The sequence below is a fragment of the Neopelma chrysocephalum genome, unplaced genomic scaffold (assembly GCF_003984885.1).
Source record: "Neopelma chrysocephalum unplaced genomic scaffold, ASM398488v2 Primary Assembly neopelma1_103b, whole genome shotgun sequence".
Lineage (NCBI taxonomy): Eukaryota > Metazoa > Chordata > Aves > Passeriformes > Pipridae > Neopelma > Neopelma chrysocephalum.
Window position 1 is genome coordinate 2124380 of NW_020897767.1, and position 20317 is coordinate 2144696.

Genomic DNA, 20317 nt, shown 5'->3' on the forward strand with positions numbered 1-20317 from the left:
GACAGGAGGGGGGAGCCGGGGGGGGGTCGGGCTCTGCTCCCAGGGAACAAGGGACAGGAGGAGAGGGAACGGCCTGAAGCTGTGCCAGGGGAGGGTCAGGTTGGATATGAGGGAAAATTCCTTCATGGAAAAGGTTATCAACCATTGGAAGAGGCTGTTTAGGGCAGTGGTGGAGTCCCCATCCCTGGAGGTGCTCAGAAAACGTGTGGATGTGTCACCTGGGGACAGGGTGCCTTGGTGGCCTTGGGTTGATGGTTGGACCTGATGATCTTGGAGGTCTTTTCCAACACTAAAAGTCAAAGCTGCCCTTGCCCAGCAAAGTGTGATCTGGACAAACTGCAAAGGGAAATCCCAAGGCATTAAAAACTTCTCCTAATTTTGAGAAAACCTTATCCCAGAGCATCATAAACTTACTGGGGATTTGGTTTATTGAGATAACCAAAGAGATTCTGGGGGAAGGGGACGAAACCAAAACTCCATGAAAACCCAATCCCTTCTTAAAGCTTCCACCAAGTGGAATGTGGATGTGATTTTTTTATCCCACATCTGCTCTATAATCAGACAGGAAAAAGAGGTGACAGTGAAAACAAGGATTTAAAGGTGTCAGGCTGTTTGACAGTGAATCAATAACAAAAACAGGCAAACCTTAGATTTTCAAAGTTAAAGAAAATAGAAGTTGAAGGATTTTCACATCAGCAGAGCACAGGGAGGGAGAGGATCTGAGAGCAAGACTTTTAGTCACAGTCACCACACAACTGGGTTAAACCTAAATTTGCTTTTTCGTTACATGATTTTACATAAAATTTGCTCTGTAACCAAAAAAACCCACCCTTTCAAGCCAAATAAACTGCTAATATACAAGAAGTTAAACACTTTTAATTGCCCTGCAAGTGATCTTAATTTAATAATGACATAATTATATTTATTTAATAATTAAAATCTAAGTGTATTAACCTCACAGCCTTAGAATTTTGTACAGTTTTAAGAACAGGGGATTGCAAAATATCAACTGGTTTAATTTAATGACTGAATTTTCTCCTTCTTCACAGAAACCACAGGTTAAATGTCCCAGTTCCTTCATTCTTAGCCTGTTTTTTTACCCTTCCTGGATTTAGGCACAATAAAAGATAAAAGTTTCTGACCCCTGAAGCTTTTGTTTCCTCTTTTGTACTCACAAACTTCCCTAATTCAAAGGTCTGGCAGGAAGGAGTTAAGGGGAGCTTCCAGATGACAGAATTCACTTCCCAAAGAGAAAACCTGCAAATTCCTACTGAATTATGGGAGATGGAAATTGTTGGGACAACTGGATCCCATGGGAGCTACTCATCGATATTTTGGGGCTCCAACTGCTAAAAACTGATCCAAACCAAGCAGGGAAATGTTCAGTTTAAAGGAACTTGAATGGTCCCACCACCCTCAAAAAGTTTAAGGCTGAAAATAATTCCCTACAAAAGTGATAAGATTTTAAACAGCTGAGTTTCCCACTCCCAAGTTTTTAGTAGTTCCAGCAGGACAACCTTTTTGAGGGTTATGTTCTTGGACTGACATGTGACTCCTCAAAATGTGAGGCTTGAGAAAAATGACTCACTTTAGACACAAAATGAGATACAGGAAGCCAACACAAAAAAGCCAACACAAACCCTACTAAAATGTGCCTTCAAACATGCTGGTATATATAAAATATATAATTATATATATATATAAAATATATATAAATAATATATAATATATAAAATAATATATCTATAATATATAAATATATAAAAATATAATATATAAAGATATACATATATAAATATATACATATATATAAATATATGAAATAAATATAAATATATATAAATATATGAAATATATGAAATAAATTTAAATATATACACACACACACACACACATATATATATATATATAAAATGCCTGATCAAGCCATGATACAGGATAGGAACATTCCTGCCAAAGTGGTGATGCTCTAAAAGTTCATGCAAATTGTAGTTAATTGTTCCTAAGTGGAATAGCAGGATTAGTAATTCCTGAGGAGGGTTCCAAAGAGTCCACACAAACCACATTCAGTCTCCTGAATTATTGCTTTTTTGAACTTTCAACATGTCCTCTGATGAAGCACCAAAATTTAGAATCTCCTCAGGCAGGTAGAGCCTCATTTTGCATCCAGTGTAAATTTACTCCAGGTAGAATTTATCCCAAAACACCCAGGAAAATGTAGCAAATGGAGACAGCCAAATAATTGGGCTGGAACTGCTGTGGGTCAGCCCAACTCAGCACGTGATGGTGAACACAGGAGGGTAAAAAAAGTTACCTAAAAGTATTTTAGGCAGCAGACAAAAAAAAGATCAGTTTAAAACAAGTGTTTTTTCAAACATTAAATAGAGAAAATATGGATTCACCCGCACAGAAATATTACTGTACCCTCCCATTCCTCAAAGGATCAGGAATTGTTATAACCAAGAAAAAGGAATAAAAGCTTATTTGAATCCCTTTTAAATTTCCCACTGTTCAAGAGTAACACTTTAAGAGAAAAAAAACCACCACCAACTTAATCCCTGAAGGTTTTTGGAGCTGTAGCAAGATAATTTTGGAGCCACAGCAAGAGAATTTAACACGTTGTGCTGCTCTGAAGTCGAGGTCACGCATCCTGACGTCACGTTTTGCATGGATTTGGATCATTCCTGGTATTATGACATTCAGGAATCACCTCAGGTTAAGCCAAATGCAAAGATGTTGCATCAGGTTGTATTTTAGTAACTGAGGACTGGAGGATTTCAGGTATTTTGTATCATTATATGCAAGGAATTGTTGTGCCCACGGGAAAGCCACTCCTGATTTCCAGCCCTGGCTCTCAAGCACAATTATCAGCTTTGAAACCCAACAATTTGGGTGGCTTTTTTTTTCCTTTCTTCTCTTCTTTTTTAGCTGGCACTGGCACAAGCAGTTCTGGCATAGCCTGTTTGCAGCTTGTACACATTTCAAACCAGTGCTGATTTCCTGGGACACACCATTTCCATGGGCCACGTTCCCTTTAACTGAGCAGGATTTGCAACAGCATCAGATTTTTTTATATTATTTTAAGCCAAAAAAAAAGGGATGTTGCTGTTCAGGTGCATTCCAAGAGAGCTTTTTGGAATGTTAATTGTATGGCAACAGCAACATGGTAAGGGTAAATAGTGAATTTTGTGCATACAAAATGAGAAAGGAGGGTGGAATTATGAAGCAACCAGAACTGACAGCACATGATGTTAATGCAAAATATATCCCATTTCTCACTGCATAGGAAACAATCCCTCAAACTGTGGAAAAGGAGCTGGAAGTCCATTAAGTTCATCACTTCTCACTTAGTCAGCACTAATTACCTGGCTTTAGCATCACATTTATTATGCAAATCTTACACGGCTGGGCAGGTCCTGCTCCCAGTCCTGAGCCCAGGGGTGACTCTCCCTCATCCCATGGGATCACCCATGGATACCCAGCTGCTGAACTACTTGGAACAGGTGAGGTTTTCAGCTCCCAAGCTCCTTTCTGGAAGTGTTTTTTAATACTGAAAAAATCGTTATTTTTCAACATCCAACAAGTACAAGTTTTCCCAAAGTGATTCCTCAGGGTGATCTCCTCCTGGATAAACAGCCTTGGCATCTTCCCTGTGAGGGTGGGGAGGGGCTGGGATGGAATTCCCAGAGAAACTGTGGCTGCCCCATCCCTGCAAGTGCCCAAGGTCAGGTTGGAACAACCTGGTCAAGCAGAAGGACTGAATGAGGTTTAGGGCCTCTTCCAACCCAAACCATTCCATGATTCTGGGATAATCTGGGACTTGGAGCATTGGGAATCACTGCCCTTGCCATGCCAGTGTCCACCCCTGCAGTGAAACATCCAGACAGGACTTCCCATGGGATGCAAACCTTCTCCAGTACCAACACAGCTCGGAGTAATTAGCAGAGCCAATTAATTAAGGGACACCCAGGAAAGATCTCCTCCTGCTTCCCAAACCTTCCAAAGCCATTCCTGGACTTGGGAACCAACAGCTGAGGAGACAATTTGATTCCTGCAAAGGACTGGCCAGAGGCCTTAAATCCCGTACTCCTGTCCAAATCCATCCAGAGGTACCGGGTGGGAAATCCATTACAAAATCAATATTTTACAAAATTAAATGTTCCACAATTAAACCCCCCTAATTAGGCAGCCAGTGAGCCCTCCCATACCTTATTACAGAGGGAGGGAATGTCAGAGGGGGCTGGAGATCACCAACATTTGCATCTGAAACCACACCCAGCCCATGTCATGGAGTGCAAACGAGATAAAATCCAAGTTCTTCTGATGTTCAGAGAGTGCCTTAAAGGTGCAGCGGAGTTTGGAGCTATTTTAGCCCATTTTCTTCAGAAGCACAGATTAGGTTTGTGGGTTTATTGTGCTATTTTGCTTCTTAGGCTTGAAAGCCTTCCCTCAGTGTTCTTTGAGCTCCCAGAAATAGTTCTGTGTTTGGTTTCACTGTTTCTCTTGAGCTGCTGTGGACAAGGACAAGCTCAACACGGGTTTGGACAAATCCAGATGTGTCACAGGTTGTCCCATCACTTACATTTGTTGGCCAAATCCTAAATTTAGCCATTTGGGAAACTTAATTTTCAGATGTGAGGGAAAAAAAATCTATTACAAAATAAGCCCTGTTTATTTTCTCGAGGAAATCTCACCACGAAAACCTCGTTAGAAACACCTTCAATACTTCAAAATCTGTATTTTTTTACCTTTTACCAGAGCAAAAGAATCAAGGGAATGAACAACAGTGAGTACATCGCACTATAGTAAATATTATATGAATTTGAATCTAAGCTAAAATTTAAGGAGTTATTCCAACACATAAAGAAGAGAGGAGTAAGAGTACAGAGCAGTCCTTGCAACCTTTCCTTGCCTCCTTCCTTTCATTCCACTTCCAGCCAGTTCCTTTTCCAAGCTTCTTATATCCTTACTTCTGGATTTAGGGATTGGTGGTGGAGGAGGAAGTCAGACCCTTCTTTCCTTCCAGTCCCAAATGCAATCCCCCTGACCTGAACCCCAAAATCCCTCGTGGCTTGAGCTGTTCCTCCAGATTTGATCCAGAATGGGAAGGACACCCGAGGGATCCTGCCTGCAGTGCACACACCAATCCCACTTTTCCCCTCCCTCAGAATTCTGTGTTTAACCATTGATTTGGGACAGCACAAGCTTGAATAAATGTTTCAGCCTCCAAAAAATCTCTACTTAACACCCAGCACTGCTTCTCTCAGTAATTTAGGGGATGAAGCACTAAAGCCCATCACTGGTACAGCCACAAACTTAGCACATGATACATCAATTTTATGCTGGACAGGACCTCTCTGGGAGGTTATTTCCACACAAATGCCTTCCACAAACTTCTCCCAATTGGCATAGTTTTTCATTTTTGCAGGTAGTGCAAGAAAATGCTAAAGCACCTGTGCAGCAACAGGAGGGGAAGAAAGAGAATTGCACTGTAATAACAAGCAAAAATACAGTTATGGAGGATTTAATATGGATAAACAAAAGGAAAATATTCAAGTCCTTCCAGATCACAGAATGGTTAAAGTTGGAAAAGAGCTCCAAGATGACAGGTAGAGGAGTATTAACTTTATATAAAATGCAGTTTGTTACTATTACAGGTAATTAAAACTGGAAATTGTTTTCCGGGTGAAATGGGGAGATCTCAGTCACTGCCAGGCTCGGAAACAAGAGCAGGGAGCTACTGAGGAGGAGAGCTCTGATCCAGGGGCTGTGGAAAGGGATGAGTGATGCAGGGAGACACAAAACACTCAGGGATCTTCATGGAATCCCAGAATGGTTTGGGTTGGAAAGGACCTTAAAGTTCATCCTGTCCCACCCCCTGCCATGGGCAGGGACTCCTTCCACTATTCCAGGTTGCTCCAACCTGGCCTTGGACACTTCCAGGGATCCAGGGATAGCCACAGCTTCTCTGGGAAATCCATTCCAGTCCCTTCCCACCCTCCCAGGGAGGAATTCCTTCCCAATATCCCATCTATCCCTGCCCTCTGGCAGTGGGAAGCCATTCCCTGTGTCCTGTCCCTCCATCCCTTGTCCCCAGTCCCTCTCCAGCTCTCCTGGAGCCCCTTTAGGCCCTGGAAGGCCACAATAAGATCACCCCAGAGCCTTCCCTTCCTCTCCTTGAGACGCCTGGGAAAAAAGAAGGCTCTGCCACGGGCAGGAAATCCAAATCTGTGGAGCTGCTCTTGAGATGTCAGACACAACCACCCAATCCATGTCAGGCACAACCACAAAATCCATGTCAGACACAACCACCCAATCCATGTCAGGCACAACCACCCAATCCATGCCCACCTTCACTCCAAGACAGGCTTTTACAAACAAGTGTCCCTGGTCTGGAAGCATTTTTTCTCCCTCATCAGCTGCACTTCCTTCTCTGCAAGAGAATTTCAGCCCCAAATCAAAACTATTCCCAGAGAAGGTGGAATTCCACGTGACGATCCGAGGGCATCCCAAACATCTGTGTCACAGCAGGGCCTCGTCCTCTCCCTGGAGTCTGGTTTTGAAGGTTTTGGAAATGTGTTTCAAGTTTGGGATCATCAAGAAAATGCAACAGGAAAAATCAGAAAAATAATTTCTTGTGCCTGTACGACTTTGTAACAAATAATTTCCGCCGAAAATGTGTCAGAAAGGAGCGTTTTAGGGACTAAGAGACACAAAACCAACTGAGTTATGGGAATACATTTGGGAGCAACCCCCAAATTCCACACTCTCGTGCCTGGCTCAGTTTTAAATCTTCTCAAACCTTTCTAAAAGAACACACTGAAAAAAAAGTTTTTGACAGGATTGTGGGTAAAGTACCAGGGTGTCACAGCCTTCATGGCAGGTGGAAAAATTACCTAAAAAGTGGCTTTTTTTTTAAAGCTGCATCACCCAAATCAGGGCTCTGCCAGTGGAAGGCATGAGTTTTGCACTTTTATAACAAGAATGACTTTGCAATGTGCTTTAAGTGTCCCTCTGTAGGAACAAAGTGCTTTTCTCTCCCATCACCAGCTCCCAATAATTGTTTTCCAAGGATCACAATCAACGTAATAAATATTAAAGGTGTTTAATATGCACATAATTTTTTAAAGAACAGCCAGAGATGGTTCCCTGAGATTTTTTTTTGACACTTGAAATGGAATGATAAGTCAGGCTGGTGTTTGAAAGGGTGTAAAGAACCACACGTGTCGTGGGTATAGATTTAATTCCGTGCTCTGAGAATACAATATAAACCCAAAGCTGCTCCATGAGAACTTCCTGGAGCACAAAGAGGATCCTCCAGTCGGAACACCCACGTGTCAGACTGTTCCAGAGTGCCATTATTCCCCTGTCACCTGCTCGTTTTTCCCTGCAGAATCTGTCCTCTGCAAATGTCACTGGCTGCCACTCAAGTGCTTAAATTGGGCTGGAGAGAAAAAGAAAATTAAAGGGGAAAAATAAAAAAGAAAAAAAAAAGATATGTACCTGAACCAACAGAAATGTTCACGCTGGGAAATGGATCAAACTTCCAACCAAGGGTTGGGAGCATGAGCAAAAAATGCTGCTGGATCATCTGGGGGAGGTTAAAATATACATTATAACACCTAATATAAACATGATACTGGTTTTCCTCTGGTGCCTTTTATTGAAGGGGCACCTGTGGCCAGGTTCCCTTTGTCAGGACAGGAATTAAGTGTTTCAGAAGGAGCAGCTGGAAGAGAAACAGGGCCCATGGAAAACAAACTTCTTGCTCTGTGCAAAACCTTGGCAGAGTTGGCACAAGGTTTTCTGCTCAGACCTATCAAATCTACGATATTTAATACATAATCTCAAAATTTGGCTCGGAAATGCACCTAAAAATAGTGATATTGAAGAGCAAGGAATATCTTATAGGGATAATAGGAATGTCTTATAGGATATATCTTATGGGAAGATGTAAGAGTCTTTATAGGAATATCTTTTTTTTTTCTCCCCCAAATCCTTTAAATAATTTCTGAGGAAGAAACTTTGGAATTAAGTAGGTTTCCTTTCATTAAATTTCTGAAGGTAGAATTCATTTATATCCTGCTTTAGAGAAATTCCCTCGGGATTTCACACAACCCCAACCCTTTCATATGAAAAGGAGACAGAGAGAGACACAAAATTGACTGTTCTCAGGAAAACACTACAAAAGGCTCCTTGGGTTTAATGATAATTCAGGAAAAATAGTCTGTGGATCCGGTCTGGAGATGGAAAAATGGGGGAAAAATGATGGAACAGGCCCTGCTCCTTGTCTGCCTTGGAATGACTAAACCCAAAATGCTGGGAATGACACAGTTGTGAGACAAACCATGTAGAGCACAGAGTGTGCAGAGCCCAGGCTGGGTTATGGATTCAGGAGAACTAAACAGCCCTATAAATTCTGGAGTTTGGATAGTGAGGGGTCCAACTTTGAGCAGAGACACATCCCACATCCTGGAATTACACGGTGTGGGAATTTCTGAGACAACGCGTCGGAATAACCAGTTTTCTCTGGAAATGATGGATTTGTCCTCAACACAAGGAGGATATGGGCACATTGGAATGAGGCCAGAGGAGGACACGGAGATGCTCCAAGGGCTGGAGCCCCTCTGCTCTGGAGCCAGGCTGGGAGAGCTGGGGGGGTTCACCTGGAGAAGAGAAGGATCCAGGGACACCTGAGAGCCCCTTGTAGGGCCTAAAGGGGCTCCAGGAGAGTTGGAGAGGGACTGGGAACAAGGCATGGAGGGACAGGACACAGGGAATGGCTTCCCACTGCCAGAGGGCAGGGTGAGATGGGATATTGGGAAGGAATTCTTGGCTGGGAGGGTGGGGAGGCCCTGGCCCAGGTTGCCCAGAGAAGCTGTGGCTGCCCCTGGATCCCTGGAAGTGTCCAAGGCCAGGCTGGAGCAACCTGGGCTAGTGGAAGGTGGGTGGGACAGGATGAGCTTTAAGGATCCTTTCAACCCAAACCATTCTGGGATTTCTCTGATTATTTTCACCTCCTTCAAAGTGATGACCAAGACACAAATATTCTGAGGGCTGTCCTGTGTTGTCCTGGTTTCTCTCACGTGCTACAATAAATAACACCAATCAGTCAGTGCCATCTGAGTTCATGGAGAAGGAAAACCTGCAGTGTCAGGCTAAAACTGCTCCGTGCAGATCAAAAATACCCAGAGAATCCAAACTGGTTTCTAACACACGGTTTAAAGTTTTTAGGAAATGCAGAATTTCAACGTAAATAGAGCTGTAATTCTGGAGAGTAATGAAGGGAGGGAAGACTGGCACTGTGTGAGAATGGATCAGGGACTGGAAACAGAAATGGGGTGACATCAGAAATTACTTGGATGAGGGAGAATGAAAACAGAGGTGCAGAGTTGGACTTGATGATCTCAGAGGTCCTTCCCAACCCGGCTGATTCCATGATTCTGTGATTCTACAACACGAGAAGGAACAAGGAAACAAAGAAGGATGGCTGAAGGAGGATTGAGAATGAAACCAGGACTTCAAAAAAAGATGCCTAAGCCAACAACCCTTCTGATTCCTGTAGGATCACTGCTCTCTTTCCCTGGCTGGGAGGAATCTCCATAGGTTGAGTATCCCAGTTCTGTAGGAAGGACACCAAGCTCAGCAGCCCAGCCAAGGAGCTGCCAAGGGGAGCTCCCAGAACTGGAAGTGTTCCTCCAAAACAACAGGGACTTCAGAAAGTCATGGAGAAAACAAGGGTGTGGAGTGACAGGACACAGGGAATGGCTTCCCACTGCCAGAGAGTAGGTTTAGATTGGATATGAAGAAAAATTCCTCCCTGGGAGGGTGGGGAGGCCCTGGCACAGGTTGCCCAGAGAAGCTGTGGCTGCCCCTGGATCCCTGGAAGTGTCCAAGGCCAGGTTGGATGGGGCTTGGAGCAACCTGGGCTGGTGGAAGGTGTCCCTGCCCCTGAGATGGAATTAGATGATCTTTAAGGTCCTTTCCAACCCACACCATTTTGTGATTCCATAAAACCTGTTGCTAAAAAGTACAACAAATCAAAAAAGCGAATTCTTAATTCCATCTGCAGGGCAAGGTCTGAACATTCTGCAGCCCAGAAGATCTGGAACCACAAACTGAACAGTAAAAGACAGGAGATCACAGATGAAATGCCATCTATTTAATGCAAGGAGGAAAATAGGATGGCATCCTCTAATTAAAGGTGAGGTACAAGGGCCACGTGGGTGAACCAAGGTCACCCAGGTTTGGAAGTACCACACCACCCAGCTGGGAGTGTTTTAGTGCTGGTAAAAAAGAGGAAAAAACCCCAGAATGTGAATTAAATGTTTTCTTGGATTCCACGGAAGCGCCCTGAGGTTTATCCACACGTACATATTAAAACTTTGAGGAAATGACCAGTAAAACACAAACCTCCCAGAGAGAAATACTTTCCCTGCCCCGTTTTTTTCCACGGGTAAAAAAATGTTTCTTCTCAACCCAAACGCAAACTTTGATGATTATTCCCCCCAAAGCATTTGGTTTTCCTTCACCAAATGTTGCAGATTCCCGTTTTAGAACAAATAAAAACATATGGAAAGGTCTGTCCTCGAAGGGAACTGGAACAACAAAACAAACCCAAACTCTCAATATGGCAGAAGGAGAAATAACCTCTCTCAGCTCGGCGGTGTTTGTCTTTTAAATGTAAAAATCTTCCTTCTGGAGGTGAAAAAAACTCCCCAAAACAAAGAGAAAATGAAACGACGAGAGAACTGCCCTGATTTTTTTTTCTCTAATTTATAAACACTTCATAAATGAGACACTTAATTTGTCTGGGCTAACAAAGCACTTCCAGGAATGCTCTAGTCACACTGCTTGAAAAATAAAGAATATGTATGTTATATATGGGTTATAAAGATATATATTAGAAAGATCTGCAGAAGGAGCAAAATAAAGATTCTATATAATATATGTATTATAAAGATATATATTAGAAAGATCTACAGAAGGAGCAAAATAAAGGTTCTATATAATATATGTATTATATATGAATTATAAAGACATATATTAGTAAGATCTGCAGGACAAGCAAAATAAAGATTATATATATGTATTATATATATATGTATTATATATGTATTATAAAGATATATATTAGAAAGATCTGCAGGACAAGTAAAATAAAGATTCTATATAATATATGTATTATATATGCATTATAAAGATTATATATTAGTAGAGATCTGCAGGACAAGCAAAATAAAGATTATATATATTATATATATATTATAATGATATATATTAGAAAGATCTGCAGAACAAGCCAAATAAAGATTCTATATATGTATTATATATGTATTATAAATATATATATTAGTAAGATCTATATAAAGATATATATAATTAGTAATATCTTTGCTTTTAGAACAAGCCAAATAAAGATTCTATATAATATATGTGTTATAAAGATATATATGATAAAGCTCAGCAGAACAAGCCCTTTCCCTGCAGATCCAGATGAGACCAAAGGCAGAAAATTAATTCCAAACATGGACCAAACCTGGTCCTTAAATCACTTTTCAGCGTGTTGTGCTGCAGGTGAAAAGAGCAACAATATAAGTTGTATCCCTCAAACAACCATCTGCCAAGAGCCATTCAGAGCCCAGCTTTGGGAATTAAGGAGCTTATTCCAGAATTTCCCCACCCTGGGATCCACCAGCATTTCGCACCCTTCACTCGGAAAAGCCTCGGCTCCAGTTGGCACCTCCAGAAGCTCAAACCTGAAGCTGGACCCTCACGTTGGGCCTGGCTGCTGAAGCAGGGAAAAGCAAATATGGGAATTTTTCCCGAATTCCAGAGCCCCGTTAGGAGCTCAATTATCTCCTGAAATGATGTCTTAATTGGTTTGCTGAGGGATGAGCTGCACCAAAAATCAGATATTGCCACACGTTAAATTAAACGTGGATAACGAGGGGGGGAATGAGCTCCATTTCCACAGCTGAAGGATAAAACCTCTTCCCAGAAAGTTTCAAAAAGAGAAAAAATGATACTTAAACAAAGCCCTCCTGAACTTCCCATGTTTATTTGGATCAGATAATATTTGATATTTATTTGGATAATAAACACCACGAGCGGAGAAAACAAACAGCACGAGACACGTCAGGTTCACGCCTTAATTTTTAATTTAAAAGTCAGTTTTCTCCAATTCTACGGGAATTTTCATGAGATTGACCCCTATTTTGTTTCTTTTCCCACCTAATTTTTGGCTTTTTTCCTCGGCCACTCTCCAGGTTTTAACATACAAGGGTCTCTATCACACAAACACAGATATTGCAACTCATCTGCAGGGTAAAAAACTCGGGAGAAAGGAAGAATAAGGAAAAGCCATTAAATGCAGGGGAAAAAAAAAGAAGTTAATGACTCATATTCTTGTAACTAAAAGGAGGAAAAGAAACCGAGCTCCCTCCATGCAGCTTATTTTTCACATTAGCAGAATAAATAAACTTATTAAAAAAGAGGTTAAACATTGGCTCCCAACCTTCAGCTGCTGTTCAAGCCTGGTTATTTTTGAGGCCAAAAACTAACTTACTACTTCTAGAAGAAGGCATAATCTCGATTATTTTCCTCACCTTTGCTGCCTGAAGGGACCAGATTTCAAAGATCTTGTCTGTAAATGAGATAATCTTCAATATTGATGCCTCCAGCGACCACCATCGTCAGCAAGGATCTGCAGAGCAACACCAAAAGCAGGACTTAAACCAGGTTTAATGCAACTAGACTGGGGTTTAAAATATTTATTTACTTATTTTATTTATTTACTTATTAAACAGGCACAAAGTAAACTTGTGCATTTCAAGCAACGCATGGATTTAGGAGCTGCTGTTAAAAAATAAACAGAGAAGAACCAGAGCCATAACACAGGTATTTAACTCTTGGAGGCCCTCAATAATTACTCTGCACTAGTATATTTAATAAATATACAAATCTTGGGGATTTCACTGTTATTATACCCAAATAACCACAGCAGTAATCATCCCATCATTTCAAATTTAGATTAAATAAAATTACAAATTAAGGTTGAAGTGTGTTACGAGCACTAATGGATTAATGGGAAGTTAAAGCACCTCCTTAAGCTTGGAAAAGCCAAGTGAAACTTTAGGACAATGTCACCGTAAGAGCAAGTTATGGTGCTTTTATAAAGCAAAAAATACAATAAAAAATAAAATTATTCAGCCTGAATATATATATATTTAAACTATCATTTAACAACTACTCATTTATTTGTCTCCAGGCCTGGGACACCCCGTTGCCAACAGTCAGGACACGAGTGGGAAAGTGATGGGATCACAGGCTCTGGGGACAATTTATTGCTTCTCAATTTACTATTTAAAGCCATAAAAGTTAAATACCTGTAACAGCAGAACCCCCAAGTTTTTTGCAGTTTGCCCATATCAATGCAAAAAGTGATTTCAACTCAGTTTAGGATAAAGTTTTATCTGAATTGACCACATTTGTCTCTTCTGAAGTCAATCCAAACCCCTCAACTTCTATTACATGAGAATAAACACCTTTCTGACCAACTTCTTCCTCAAAGCAGCAAGTTCTGGAACAGCTAAATGGATGCTCTCTGCTCTTCCTAGTGTTTCCAAAAATTCAAAATACTTGTAGGATAAATAACTGTCCAATCAGTCTCCGAAATAAAATTACCCAGGGTATGCCAGGATTATGTTCCCTCTCTTTCCCTAAGGAAAATCCAAAGAGAAATTGGATGTCCACTGTACCCCGGGGTTTGCCAAGCTGAGAGTTGATGGATTAGCAGGGGGAAAAATTCCAGATACAAAATGACCCAATTAAAGCACCAAAAAGCTGCTGTGGAGGAACTGGGAGCGATGAGGAATTTTCAGATGAGGTTCAAGACGGGGTTGAGGGGCAGGAGAGGAACAGAATAAAGAGTTTCTAAGAATTGAAGGCTCATGGAACAGCTGGAATTCACAGGAGTCTCTGTGAAACAGGAGCTGAACAAGTTCTGCTGGTGCTGGAAATCACTAAACAACCCCATCCAGGATGGAAGTTGGTGAATTAAGGTCTAAGACACGACTGGACATGGCACTCGGCGCTCTGGGCTGGCACCAAGGTGACCATCAGTCCCTCAGTGATCCTGGAGGACTTTCCCAACCCAAAGAATTCCATTAGAACACCAACACCAAGAATTGCCTTTAAATCCACAGGTCTGTGCAGCCACGACCCGCGATTCCTTGGAATCAGAGAATCACTAAGGTTGGAAAAGACCCTTAAGAAGGTCAGGTCCAACCAGTCCCACTTTCTGATGGCCCTGCTTGGCTTTGGCTGCCTCTCCTTTGGTCTCTCAATGAACTGGGTCAGAAGCCAGAGAGGGAGCCAACACCAGGTTTCTTTAATAAGTTCAGCACAGAAGATGCAACGAGAACTGGAGTCGAAAAAATGTCATTTTAAAGGGAAAACACCCCATGGAGCAACCACGGGGAAAGGAACGAAACATTTCACGGCGCCTTTTCAAACAGCTCTTCCTCAGCATGTCCAGAGTCTCCAAGCTGGTTCAAATCCATGACCAGTTTTCCTTAAAAGCACCTTTGCACACGTAATTCAGTGCTGAGCTTTTCTATCAGCTGCCCTTCAAACCTAACATTGGATTTTCTTAACCAGTTGAATCAGACCCAATTCTCCCCAGATTTTTTAAGCGCCACTGAAAACATCTTCATTTTCCTTTTTTTCTTTTTTTTCTTTTTTTGCCTGGCAAGTAAATCGTTCTCACGTTGCCTTTTGTGTTGAGAGATGATATTTTCTTTCCTTCTGTGAACTGCACGACCAAAATGCAGATATTTCAACTCTGCTCCCACTGCAGATGTTATTTGTGACGGGGTTTAATCACTGCTCTCTCACACACGACAACTGCAATAATTGTAAGGGTATCATTAATTTTGTTCTCAAAACCTCTAAGCCTTCTCAAAGGGCTTTGGGAAGAAGTTCCCTCTGTGTTAAACCACATGTTCCAAGGGGATCTTCTGAATTTTATGGGACCTGTTCATTTTGATAAATGGCCCCCAAGTGTTACATTAGTTGTGCTTAAAATGATTTCCTGACCATCACCCCAACAACCAGGAGGAGTCACTGTGATCTCAACTAATGGGAATTTACCAAAGAAATTAAAATGTTTGTTGTTTAAAAACACATCATCTTATTCAGAGATTCCTGGATGTCATTTAACATGGATGCAAAAATAGACACAATTACATGGAATCCCAGAATGGTTTGGGTTGGAGGGGAACTTAAAGATCATCCCAGTCCAGCCCCTGCCCTGGGCAGGGACACCTTCCACTAGCCCAGGTTGCTCCAACCTGGCCTTGGACACTCCCAGGGATCCAGGGGCAGCCACAGCTTCTCTGGGCAACCTGGGCCAGGGCCTCCCCACCCTCCCAGCCACCAATTCCTTCCCAATATCCCATCTTGGGATAGCTGTGGAAAGCCATTCCCTGTGTCCTGTCCCTCCATCCCTTGTCCCCAGTCCCTCTCCAGCTCTCCTGGAGCCCCTTTAGGCCCTGCAAGGGGCTCTCAGGTCTCCCTGGAGCCTTCTCTTCTCCAGGGAAACCCCCCCAGCTCTCCCAGCCTGGCTCCAGGCCCCATCCAATGGATCCCTATGGATCCTGAACACCATTTCACAGCCACTGCAGCCCTTGAGCCCCTTCCCACCCCCCACCAGCCCCTCCATGCTGGTGACACCCAGCTCCAGCACAGCCCCTCTCCTTGGAGAAGGAAATTATCACCAGCACATCCCAGGAGCCTCCCGGATTGAGCTCCTGCTCAGCTCCTGGTCCATTCCCAGGAGCAGCTCCGTGAGCTCCAGCTGCTCATGGACACACAGGATGAGGCTCCATCCTCAATCCCCTGCCTGTCCTTCCTGAAGAGCCTGGACCCTTCCACTCCAACCCTCCAGCCAGAGGAGTCTCCGTGATGCCAACAGGATCATATCCCTGCAGCCATCTCCAGCTCCTTTATTCCTCATTCCCTGTGCGCTCCCAGGGAATCCAGGCTGGAATTCACGGAACCACAGACTCGGTGAGGTCGGAAAAGATCTCTGAGATCACCGAGTCCAACCTTTGACCCCACCCCACCCTGCCCACAATTCCCTTGGGCTGCTCCTCAGCTGCTCAATTCTTCCTTTTCCTTCCTTTTTTTCCCTCCCTTTTTTCTCCAGCCCCTTATTCTGGATGTTGATCCTCTAAATATCCCAGAGCCCGAGGAGTTGGTTCTACAGGATTCTGCATCCCAGTCTGGTGCCAGCCCACCCAACATATGTCTCCGCTCAAATGGAAGAATCTGTTTGGATTCCTTTTCTTATTTTTTCAAATTCCTTCCTGGACTGGGGACAAAACATTTCTTCAGATACAACTCAGCACCTTCTGAGACACAAAACTTTCTATATATTCTCTGCAACTCTGAAGATCTGAACACACGACAACGATTATTCAAAGCGAACCCTCGAAAACCATCGAGGAAAGACAATAAATTGGTTTTAGACATTATTTTTCGGGCTTGTGGGTGCTAAGTCTTTAAACCAGCTCCATCAGTTGTTGCCTCTGGGAGGTGTTTTTTTCTTGTTTTTGAGGAAAAAAATCCTTTCAGTCACACCAAGATCCTCTCACAGCAAGAGAAAAACGCACAGGAGGAAAACAGCAGAAATTTCGGAAAGGAGCTCCTCGTTTTTCTTTTTTAGAGGCAAATGCAAAGGACTAGATTTGAAAAACACCCCTGAGGTCTTTGTTTTCCAGGTTTCCATTTCACACGTGCTGGTGCTCACACCTGAGGTGTGGAAAACCAGGAATGAGCCCTGCACGAGCCGCCCCCAGCCAAGGCTGAATTCCCTGATTTCAGAGGATGATTCAGCTCAGCTGCAAAGGCCACCACTGGGAAAGAATCAAGAGGGGAAAAGAAAAAAAACCACGTGTTTTCCCCTTTTTTTTTTTGTTTTGTTGCACAATAAGGCAGAAAAGGCAGCCTTGATATTTCTTTTAAATTAATAGTTTTAAGTGAGAAATAAATAAAGCAGGTCTGTGCTGTTTTTGTCAGACATGAGCGAGCAAGAACTAATGAGATCTCCTGACAGATGAGGCTTCTCCAAGACTGTCCTGAGAAGGAATTTCATCCTGCTTTTTTAGCTGGTATTTGCCATTTATTGACACCAATAGAGCCGAGTTTCCTAATTAACACCAGAAAAAAAGAAGGTATTTTAAATTAAACCATGAAAGCCTCACTGATTTTACTGATTGAATGGTTTGCTGAGGAAGGGCAGTTTTTGGAGACACTGGTGTGGGGCACTGCTGTACCAGACACTTGCCCCTATATAAATATTTAAGTTTAAACTACATATTTATATATTCTCTTCTCCAGGGAGACCTGAGAGCCCCTTCCAGGGCCTAAAGGGGCTCCAGGAGAGCTGGAGAGGGACTGGGCACAAGGCATGGAGGGACAGGACACAGGGAATGGCTTCCCACTGCCAGAGGGATAGAAGGGATATTGGGAAGGAATTCCTCCCTGTGAGGGTGGAGAGGGACTAGGATGGAATTCCCAAAGAAGCTGTGGCTGCCCCTGGATCCCTGGAAGTGTCCAAGGCCAGGTTGGAGCAGCCTGGGCTAGTGGAAGGTGTCCACTAGGAAGGTGGGACTGGGTAATCCTTAATGTCCCTTCCAACCCAAACCACCCTGGGATTCCACAATGAGTCTGTGGTTTAGACAATTCCTTATTTGTAAAAATTTTGGGAAGGAATTCCATGCACTAGGTTAACCACCAGCAGGAAGAACCTCAGTGTGAACAGCCCAGAAACGAAGGAGAAGAGCCTGGAAGGATCCTCCATTCATGGAAAGGGAGCAGGGGAACAGCAAACCCAGAGCCACGCTGAGAAAATCATCATCCCCACAAAGTAGGTCAGGGAAGTGAGTTTACTAAATATAAACTTTCTTTGTAGTCAAGCAACCGCTGCCGGAGTAATGAGATTTACTCACATTTCACCCCGGCCCTCTTTGAATCCGGGCTAATTAAAAACAACCACCAAGTGACCACTCACACGCCCCTCACCTTCCAGGGAGGCGGCAGCAAATCCAGAAAGGAAAAAATACCCAATGATTTTGACCTTTTTAAATTCTTAGATGTGAAAGAAAACGCTCTGTGCTACAACTTCACCGTTCACCCAAACATCCAGCGCAGCCAAAAATACACTTCCCGACGCGACTCCCTCCCCGAGCCGCGGGGAGATGACAGAGTTCTTACTCTGCTCGCACAGCACACGATCACAGAGGGATTCTGGGTGACCTCCTGGAATCCTCGCCGTGGTGGTGACACAGTTGGAAAGGAAACACGGGATCCCTGTCAACTGTCGGCTCGGGAAGAGCCCAAACTCCGCCGGAAACGCGGAAACGAACGGGAGGCTCGGGAACGCTCCCCATCGGGAACACTCCCCATTGTTTATTTTGGGGTTGGAGGAAGAAAAGAGAGGAATATTTTTGTAACAAGTATCAACTGTGCTTTATAATTATATATGTATAATATATATATATGTATTTTGTATTTCTCTGCTGTTTAGGTGGTTCCAAAAATATTCCCCTCTGGTTTGTGGCAGTCGCTCCCACCCTGTGCAGGAGCGTTTTGTGCCTCCAGGGCAGTCGGTGTCCGGAGCAAACTCATGTCCCAGCAGTTCATTTTTCCAAGCACAGACCTAAAAACTCCAGGAGCTGAACTGCAGAACTGGTGCTTTAATTTCTGGGAGGCTATTCCCTGTCAACACTCACATATAGAACAGGCAAAGATGTTGCAAGTTGGGCTAAAATTCTATTTTGGGTCGATTTCGAGGCTGACATTTACTATTATAAAATAATTAGTTTGGTTATTTTTTTTGTGCTTTCAAACACTGGATAAGCAGAAATCATGACACTGAATCCAACCCTGAAAAGAGGGGCAGATAAAACACTGACACCTCTTCAGAGACTTCTTTTTAAAACACAGAAAATGCCCCAGTTGTCTGAGGAAACGTTCCTTCTCCTCCAAAATTCCATTAGAAACATTCCAAAGCTCAAAGTGCAGGGAATTTATGGAAGTATCAATCCGTGCAGCCAAAGGAAAAAAAAAGCATCTCCTCACATACATCTCTTGGTTTATTTTCTGCCTTCAAAGAGCAGAAAAGGTAATCAAATGCAACAGAAAACCTGCATTAATTGGCTGATCTTATGGCAATCTCCACTCAAGAGCATTTTTCCTTTCTTTGAGCTGAATGATAATTATTGAGCACAGTTTTAGACCACGTTTCCAGCGGTTTCTGCCTGGTTTTGGAGCTGCCCTGGGCCTGCACTGTTCCCTGTTCTCCTGGTCACTGGAATTTATTTAACTTTATTAATGTTTAAGGAATGGGACCTGGTGTCACTGGAAGCAAAACTGCACGGATATTTCCATGAAATCACAAATCTCTCATTTATTTTTAAGGAAAGAAAGCAGAAAAAGTCTGGGAAAAGTGTTTCCCTGAAATCTTGGAATAATAACTAAGAGGTTTCAGGGGCCTTTTCTGCATTTTAATTTCAACATCCAACTAATAACTGTGTTTAATTTCCCAGCCCAAGAAGGGTTTTGTTTTTTTTTTGGTCTGTATTTTAACACCTGCAGTTTTACAAAGGATTTTTCTTCTGATGGAACTCCTGGAAACAAATTAATTCATAAGTGCCCCCAAATCCCCCAAGATTTAAGGGAGGAATATTTCTTTATATAGCAGTGCATGTTCACCATCACACTGAAATCCAGGCAAAGATTTTAGGGAAGATTAAGATGTTTTTAATGCCTGTATCCCACTTCTCCAGGCTCACATTCACATACACTTATTCTCTACCTCCTTTTCCTTCATCCTCATTTTCCAAGGAATGTTTAAGCTCAAAGTATGGCTCATATTTAATATTTATATCTCCATTACCAGAAGATTTACAGTCCTGCCGTAATTACAGTGCTTTTAAAACACAAATATCAAATTGTGATGGATTGCCATTAGGAGCAGGGAATATAATCCTCCAAAACTTCCTTTCTTCCTTGGGCCAAACTTGGATCAGCTGCTCTTTAGTGACGATTCAGGAGCATCCACAGGAGCACTCTGGTTACACAAATCTAATTTAATACCAAAATACCTTGTGAGATGATTGTGTTACTAACAGAAGGAATTTATCTCCCTTTCCAGCTGCGTGTGCAGCACATACAGATCAGCCCCAAATCACTCCCAGAAACTTCTGAGCGCTCCTTAAAACGTAATAATGGACTTTTTTTTTTTCCCTTA

General features: G+C 42.7%; 1 long non-coding RNA gene across 2 annotated transcripts in view; it reads right to left on the minus strand.

Annotated features, from left to right (window-relative positions):
- The window catches only part of LOC113973594, a 31386-nt gene extending 18671 nt beyond the window's left edge, over positions 1-12715 (minus strand). For both annotated transcript variants that reach the window (XR_003536265.1, XR_003536266.1), the window contains exon 1: positions 12609-12715. This is a non-coding gene — a long non-coding RNA (uncharacterized LOC113973594). The remainder of the gene's footprint in view (positions 1-12608) is intronic.
- Positions 12716-20317: the final 7602 nt, after the last annotated feature.